Below are 9,353 nucleotides of genomic sequence, written 5' to 3' on the forward strand. Positions count from 1 at the left end.
ATTCGTACAAACTTTCCTAAAAAAAAAAAACAATCACTTCAATAAACGTATGAATACTACTATCATTGCCCTATAGAAAAAGGTATAATTATAATTTTAGGCTGCAAATTGATATTCATCGCATCATTAATTACTATATTTATTTTATAAGATCTTTCTATTCTTTTTCTTTTTTTATATACATACATACATACATATATATATATATATATAAACTTTTCTAATTCGCAATCTGAATTGCTTTAGGAACGAACGAGTAAAATAATAATATAAAAGAGTAATCGCTTAAAAGGATGCGATGAATTGATGATGGATTGATAACTCAGTGCAATGATACTAACCGTATGAAGAAAATGTTGTTCAGCCATTGGTCTGTGGAAGTAAAACATCCGGTAGTATCTACAAAGAATAAAACGTACTGTACACGACGATGATTAACGCAAAATTTTCTCATTAATATCGTGTAAATAAAATGTAATTCTAAATAGCTTTTATTTAATATTTCTTTAATACAAGATTTAAAGCAAATAATAAAATTAGTTTTAACTTTTGAATGTTAAACGTTTTAAAGTCTATTTAAAGTCATCGCACATACGTTTATAAAAGAGTCGCAAATTAAGATTAAAGTGTAACATTCATAAAGATGAAAAATGATGATAAATAATTGCGTAATCGTTTTCATTTTACTTAATTTCTTTATTTATCAGGTTATAATAATATGAAAAACAGTGTAACAAGGCTATGGAAATTCAGTATTACAGAATTAGTTTGCAAGCAATCAGCAGTGTATATAATAATATGTTTAAAATAAATCTAAGCTTATAATTTATTTCCTAATTGAATACTTCTCACGTAATTACAGATATACTTTTATACAACAGAATAAGATTAATTATTGTAATATTTGTATTACTTGTGCATGTGCGTGCGTGTGTATTTAAGTATTCGTGGTATAAAGTAGAGCAAAATGAGATTTCCGACTATTTATATTTATTTTCAATACCTTTATATATGAATGAATATGCACAAATTTGTGAATAGAATACGTTCGTTTCAACATGCTTCATTTCATACTATTATTTATTTATTTATTTTTATTAAGACGATTCGTAACGGTTAGAGCATCCTGTGCGTGCATGCGTGCGTGCGCGTGTGCTTTTTTTCATTTCATTTCTTTTTCTCTTTTTATACGAATTTTCATATTTTTGCAAGCTGAAATAGAAATTATTTGCTTTTCTGCAGCATGACTTGATATTTCAAAGTCTTTCAATAAAAAAATTTATATGAATTTTAATTTTCAACGCTTTGAATAGCAAGATGAAAAATTATTTATCAATTTGTTTCGGTATTGGCCTGGATAAATGCATTTAGCAACATTTTAGCTTAACGAATATTATGTCAAATCATATTTTCATTTATTTGGCAATTATCAAGTATATTGCTTTTTGGTAAATTTGTATTATACTTTTGACGAGTGAGTTGCTAACTCCAAAAAGCTTGTCAAGATTGTGAATTAACGAAAAATGATAATTGAAAAACTGTATGATTGTTAAAGAACAGTAATTAAATAGTTTTCGATATTTAGTAATTATAGGAATATTGTTAATAACGTATGACAGTGCGGAATAATGTTTTTGTACGAAACATGAATTTTAAAAATTGTTTAATATTCCAAAAATTAATTGTATTATTGATAATTTATGTATGATTATCGAATAATACTTCCAAACCAAGTTATTATAAATTTTTTATTACGGTATTATAATATAATTAATTTCAACATCTCTTTGTGATTAAAATTTTGGACAAAGTTTATTATATTTTTAATTATATTGACAAATAAATTTCTATAATTATTTATAAGGAATAATATTATTTGATTAATTAATATTGTTAAATATTAGATAAATATGTATTTATATCAAATTTATGTAAATGATCGAAAAATGAAAGAAAATTTCACCAGTATCATCTGCGGTCAAACATTATCTAATTCAAAGTCTTTTTTTTCTTTCAACCAAAAAAAAAAGTTGTGTGAAAAAGTAAAAATGATTATGAAATATCAATTTTTTACGGTCGTTTGAAATTTTAAACGATGGATGTTTAACAAATTTAACGTCATAAAAAATTGAAATATTATAATACAATATATAAGTGCCTCAATGGCCATAATAGAATATATTATGATATAATCTTTTATAGATAAAAATGTAAAATAGAAAAAGTATCGGGAATTATTGGATACAAAATGTCTATAAAACTTTTGACCAAATCCAGCACTTTTATGGATATAAGTTTGGATTTACTTTTATTGAAACTCTATTGTGTTAAGCAATATTTAGACAATATAAGCAATAGAATTTTTAAAATATTTAAATGAAATCCTTGATATCCTTTACTCGTTGATTACATTTCTGGTAAGTATATTAAAATTATTACATAATTTAATATGCCACTGATGTCTTATCGGTCTCAATGCGTGAATTATGAGAATCTTATCTTTATCAATTATCGAGTTATCTTTATATTATTTATCTTTGCAAAAGTTTTGCCTACAGTTTATATTTTTTTGCAATCTTTTAGTTCTAGTTCTTGCCGCACATAAGCAATAATCTGATGCAATATATGTTTTATAGTGAGTTTATTGTATGTATTGATATTTTGATTTATTTTCCTAATAATTTCATTCTCAATTTCAGCAATAACATTACTTCAATAAACATATTTTACAATAATCTTATTTAAGTTTTATAATTTCTGTTAATGCACGTATATTACAAACATAGCCTCTTTCAACCACTAAATCCTTCTGTCGTAATTAGCAAATATATTTACCTGAGATTTTATGAACATCAAATGGTATTTATTATTATTATTATTATTATTATTATTATTATTATTATTATTATTATTATTATTATTATTATTATTATTATTATTATTATTATACGAAAAGTTTTCTTCTATAAAACATCGGAAAGTTCTCGGTTTTGTTCAAGTGGAGGTGTATGATAAAGAATACTCCACGCTAGGAATATAAATGAAGAAATGCGAAATCCAAATCGGTTAATTTATCATCGTATATGCCAGGCAGCTCGATATACTCAATCTTACCTCAAAAACAGAAGTCTTAGGCAAAATCTTTATCAAATCACCGACATTTGAAAGCAGGTACTTTAAAGAAAAAAATGACTATCCTTACGACATAGAATTAATGTTGATAAATGTTTAAGTATTAGTATGGAGTAGTTAGTATTTACCTTTTTTAGCGTGTGACAAATACTTGCTGATAAAGATTGTAAACGAAACGTTTGAAGAAAAAAATCTCTTGTAATTCATTAATTGGAAATAAGTCACGTAATGTATAATGAAATATTTCCCAATTTTTATTTAATTCATCACGTAAGCTTTTTGATGAATATAATTTTATACGAGGCTAAGCTAATTACGTTAAATTTCATTAATAGCACTATTTATATTTCATTAAAAAATCGTAGATATATGAGATATATATTATCAATGAACAAGGATGGAAGATTTATCGTGTTGTAATGAATTACAATATAATATATATAATCTACAAGTAATGAAATTGAAATAGGAGAATCGTTGTTTTTGCGGTTGTTCTATTCCGAGAGTCCATTTAACGAAAGTAGTTGGCTGATAATTAAGGTGCCACTTTATTATTACCACAGAATGATTAGAGTATGTCAGACATACGTAAATATCATGAAAGGACCCTTCGATTCTTCTGCTTTCTATCTTTTCTTTTTCGCCTCTTCTTCAATTTTGGTTGTCTTTCTTCTATATATATATATATATATATAGTCAGCAAAACTGCATAAATACCATTTATTTGCAATTACTTTATCATAATTGTACAATTGTGTTCGATCTATTACTTACTTGACTCCAAGAGTCATTAAATCGAGCAATTTTCATCCACTTATTGTTTTACTTCTATACCACTGTGCCGAGCACAACATATTGCAACAAATGAGTCCTCCATTAAACCAAGTTCTCGAATAAAAAACCAAAGAAGAAAAAAGAAAAAGAAGAAAAATGAGAGAGAAGAAAATGTACGTCGCACCTTAAAACATAGTCTAGTTACTTTAAAACAAAGATCTAACCCATTATACCGCTAGTATATCAGGACGATATCAAAGTACTCGCTTTAAAACATCACAGGATGCTCTCAATGTAAAAAGACTTTCAACATTCCATGTACCTGTTTTAAGATCTTTGCATTAACATCCGAGTGGGGGACTGGTTTATACGAGAGAAATCTGTAGTCATACTTACGTTGTGTTCGAGAAAGAGTCTGTGTATCAGTGTAGGTTTAACATACACGGGGCTGGTCCATACAGGCTATTAACCACTATTTGTATTCACATTTTAAGCTGTACTGGAGTTTATATCGGCGGGATATGGACATTCTCGCGGTGATTGCAAACTTTGCAAAATTTCTCCGTTGTTAAAAGTCTCTCGTTACTATCGAGAGACCATTAGAAGTTTTGCCATTAAGACATTTGACTTGTCCTCCCGAGTTACCTTTTTGCTACCGTTTTCTTCGACTCGTCTCGCTACGAGCGCCCGCAGGTCATTGAAATTCAACATCAATCTAATTGCCGACGAAAACATTACAAACCCTCGATTCATTCGTATTGTCATTTCTCTTTCTTCGTTTTTCAATTTGTCATTTGCTTTACTTTTCCCTTCATTTCTCTACGTTCTTCCCTTTCCTCATTTCTCCTCTGTCTATTTTGCACAATGAATTCCATTCATAAACAATCATCTTCTAATATGCAATTTTAAGGGCAACGTTTGTGTATTACAAGTGTCAATTTCTTTACATTCGACACTCCAAGGACCAGCGTATCGTATCGATTCTCCCTAATATAATCCCATTAGATCATTGGAACAAAACCTGTGGAATCCGTAGTATAATGAAAATAAAACGAGCGACTCGTTCATTCCATAATGTCTAGACTGCGCGATACGTTAAAACGACAATTTCTTGACCGTCCATAATAATTGTAATTGATATCGAAATCGTAATCAAATGACGCAAGCAAAATTTCACTCGTTCAATTAATCTTTTAATATTCTTGATTGATCGATCCGAAATACACACGTGCCTTTGCGCGCTCACGCTCACGCTCACGCACACACGCCTTTAATCGGAATTTATTATGAAAAATGTTCTTCAATGTCATCCTGATAAAAGAAAAGCTCAAATTTGCGGGTAATAGGGGCATGGTGGAGAGGGAGGTGGCGAGGGGGGCAGCGCCTCTTTTCGCATTCTCGAGAGTCGAGCGATGAGTTCGTTATTACCGGGCAACGAGGTCAAATCGTCGTTAGTTGCGCGTACCCCCGGGGCTTTTATATTCACCGCATCTAAGCTCAAAAGGACAAGAAAGCTGGACGGATACTCGTTCCATCGACGATTCCATCCATCGTCGATAAAGCTTCGATCCACGACGAAACTCCATCGCTTAATAATCAGGTTCCCATACTCGAGCCCCGCGAGTCAGTGAAACGCTTACCACGCTATGCTCGAGGTACCCGAAGACATCCCAGCACCAGCCTCTTCGTTTCGTCACCATACCTCAGCGACTATTGTGCGACGATACTTCCGTTTCACGCGTGCCTTGACGACATCCAGACAGCTCCTTGTCCCGGCGACCCAAAGATACGCAACGAGAATTTCAGGAAAGCATGGATCGTCGCTATAAAGTAAGTTAGGGCCACGAGGTGGCGACCGGCGACCGAGAGGAGAGAATCGCTCGCATTTGCGAGCCGGGCCATTGTATGTATCGCCCCGTCCGTCATCCCATTCGTCACTCTGTATCCGTCGCGCACTTATCTTATTCCCAAGGAAGAAGCCATTAGCGGCGGGGCGAGGGCGTGCGAGGGCAGGTGAGGCAAAGTTTAAGAGGTTTAATTGTTCGGGGATGCGTTATTAGGGGCCCCGGGCCGTAGCCGCGTTTAAAACAAAGTCACGCCGTCGTAATAACGCGTCACGGCGGTTTTATGTACCCCGGTGCTACCATCGCGAGTCCTCCTCGTGGACGTTGCGAGGACGTCGGCCTCGGAGGCGCGATCGCCCGATTTCCAATTAGCCGCTCAGGATCCGCGAAGGCCGTGGCGTGACGCGTGCAATAAGCCCGCATGCGAGAGGCCCCGTGCTCGTAATTACGCGACGTCCACGTCGCTCGACTCATCCACGTCTTCCTCCTCCTTAGATCTGCCGGTCTCTCCCGTCGCAACTTATCCACCCACTTGCCGCTCGACACCGCCGATTCTCCGACTGCTACCGTGAGTCCAGCAGATCGGAGGCAGATTGGAGGCAGATCGAAGGCAGATCGGAGGCAGATCGGAGGCTGACTGTGGGCTGATCGGAGGCTCATCGGAGGCCCATCGGAGGCTCATCGAAGGCTCATCGGAGGCTCGTCGGAGGCTGATCAGAGGCAGATCGGAGGCTGATCGGAGACAGATCGGAGGCGGACCAGACTTGCGAAGTCACGGGAGTCCCATTACCGGCCGGGCGCTTTATTAGGCTCTCAGCGGGGGTGGCTCTCCTCCCCCGTGCCCCCGACGAGGCCGTGGTACCAATCACCCGGCGGCTCCCGGGAAGGTGATCGAGCGCGAGGGAAATGAGAATGGCCGGTCTATGGGAGCGTAAATTTACACGCATTAGATGCCGACGGAGCGGACGGGAATGGCGACGTGGCATTGTTGGCGAGGGCGAGCGACTCGACGAAGGACCCCCGCTGGGCCAGTTATTTGCCGCGCTCGCGATCCCTCGTCCCCGATTCTCCCTCTAATTTGTAGCGACAGGGAGGGAGCACGCGAGCGTACCTCGCTGGCCACAATCGCCGCCACCGCCGTCACCGCCACCGCCGCCAACGCCGCCAATGCCGGTCGCGTCACGCTCGCCTCTTTGCATTCCAGAGAGCCTCCGAATCGGCTACCGGCTCCCTCCGACATTTACGCCCCCCCCCCGCAACGCCAATCAATTACGTGAGCTAACGACTCATGCCGAGCTCGTTTGCTCCCTCGACTGCGCCTCCTTCCCCGCTAGTCTACCCACCGCACCGAGATTAAGGAGCCCACTGCGGTCGTCCTCGGGGAGAGCGCCGAGCCGAGCCGAATTTTGGGCCGGACGCGATTCTCGGCCCCCCTCCCCCCCCCCATCCTCCCCTTCCTGCTCCTCCTGTCCCTCCTCCACCTCCTCCACCTCCTCGCCTCCCTCGCGCACTCGGAAATCTAATATTCGACTAGAAAGTGGAGGGGCGGCTCGGATTTCCGTGGCACGGATCGGGCCTACCTCCCCCGCCGCCCGGCAGTCTCCCACACCCCCGGCTCTCGTTTCGCTCGTGCGCGAGAAACGCGGACCGACGTGCGGATCGACCTCCAGCGCCCGTCAAACGCGCCGCTCCTACTGGGCTTTCCTCTCGGTCGGGCGCACCGGGGCCCTCGCCGCGGGAGGCCACCCGGGGCTTCGTTTTCCGTGGCCGCAGATTTCCCACACGTGATGGCCGAGGAGCCGGGGCAGAGACCTCGACCGCCACGGCTCCTCTCCTTTCACGCGATGCCTGGCCAAATAATACAAGATAGCTCGCTCACCGACGATTATCGAGCTGCAATTTCTCCAATGCCAAACAGAAGCCGACGCGCAGCATCCGAGTCGACGGGACCAAGGACGAACATAATGGTCGTAATGACGGACGCGCTCCCGATTAGCAGCAACAGCAGCATCAGCAGCATCAGCAGTAACAGCATCATTATCGATTATTGTTTTTGTTGTTGTTGCTGTTGCATCGTCGTTGTCGCAATTACTTATACTATTATTGTTATTACTATTATCGTTATTAATATTCTTATAATAATTATTATTATTATTCATCGTAGGATGTCAATAGTATAATTAGCATTGACGATATCATTGGCGTTGTGCTTCTCGTTATTCTTATCGCTTTTTGTTATTAGCATTGTTCTTATTATTATTGATCTTATAGTGACAACTATAGCGACGATGACGTCCGCGATGACAGTGGTGGTACCGTTGCTACTGACGATAACGACGACGTCGCCAATGACAACGTCCACGACGATGACGAGGACGACGACCACGACTACGTCTAGGACGATGAAAAAGTAGGGACACGAAGCGGCTTCACTGCCTCAGTCATCACTCTCTTTCTCTCTTCTTTCGCTCCCTCTCTCGATCTCTCTCGCTTCTCTTTGTCCCGCGTTTGCGTGCAAGCGGTCGATGCAATTTCTTGCACGCGATTACCCAGCGCTACTGGAATAGCGATCACGCTCGCGGATGCCAGGCCGCGCGCGCCCGTAAATTTCAAGTAATTCCATACGCGTTTAACGAAGTATCCGTCCGTTGCTGGTCTCCGCCCCTCCGCGCCGCCGCCTCCATCACCTTCTCGCCCATACCACCCTGATGGCCCCTCGCCCCTAGCCCCGCCCGTAACACGCACAGGCCGCGACTCCCCCGCCCATACGCACGCGGCAAATGGATCCTTATCGACACCGGGAGTCCGAACGACGGAGCAAGCTAAAAACTCCGTGGCTCCCGGGCTTATCCTCGGCAGGCAGCGTCCTTACCGACCGGCAGTCAGGCTAACCGCGTGGACGACGAAGGGGGGCGCCACCATTAACCCTGAGTGGCGAATCCGCTGTCCTGGGCAATCGATAGCCGCCGGGTTCACCCTTGCCCGGATGCAAGCTCGTCCGCTGGACGGCCGGGTACACACGTCCTCCGGCGCTCCACCTGATCACTCCAGCGACGTCCCATGGCTATAATAACACCGACCCGATTCCCGTCAAATCCGTCCTCCCGACACAACATCTCGGGCACGTAGCCACGATCGCTCGTCCCCGCAGAGATGGATACTTTTACGAGCGTGACGACGCGTCCGCACACGTGAGATCCCCTACCCACTTCACTCCCATCCACCACCACCCACAACCCACCACCCACCACCCACTACCTCCCACCTCATATGAAAAGCAAAGCGCGCCTCGGCCGGAGACGTATGTCGAGGAATTTGTGTAAGCGCGCACTACGAGGCGGCCTCCAGGGTCACAACCCCACATTACCAAACCAATAGTAATCCCAATTATCGTTGCTCTCGCTATTGTTTTTGCAATTGTTGCGTCATTGATTAGCCTCTCTCAGCATTGTAAATGCGCTAGTCGAATAAACAAAGTGGAGGACGGCACGATAGAAAGGGCTTCTTTTTTCTTTTTGTTTTCTTTTTTTTTTTTTTGTTTTCTTTTGTTTCACCATATTTTACGCTAGTAAAAATTTTCCTCGTTGCGGTGAATGAAAATGA

Source organism: Ceratosolen solmsi, unplaced genomic scaffold, assembly GCF_000503995.2.
Source record: "Ceratosolen solmsi marchali unplaced genomic scaffold, CerSol_1.0 scaffold11, whole genome shotgun sequence".
NCBI classification, from domain to species: Eukaryota; Metazoa; Arthropoda; class Insecta; order Hymenoptera; family Agaonidae; genus Ceratosolen; species Ceratosolen solmsi.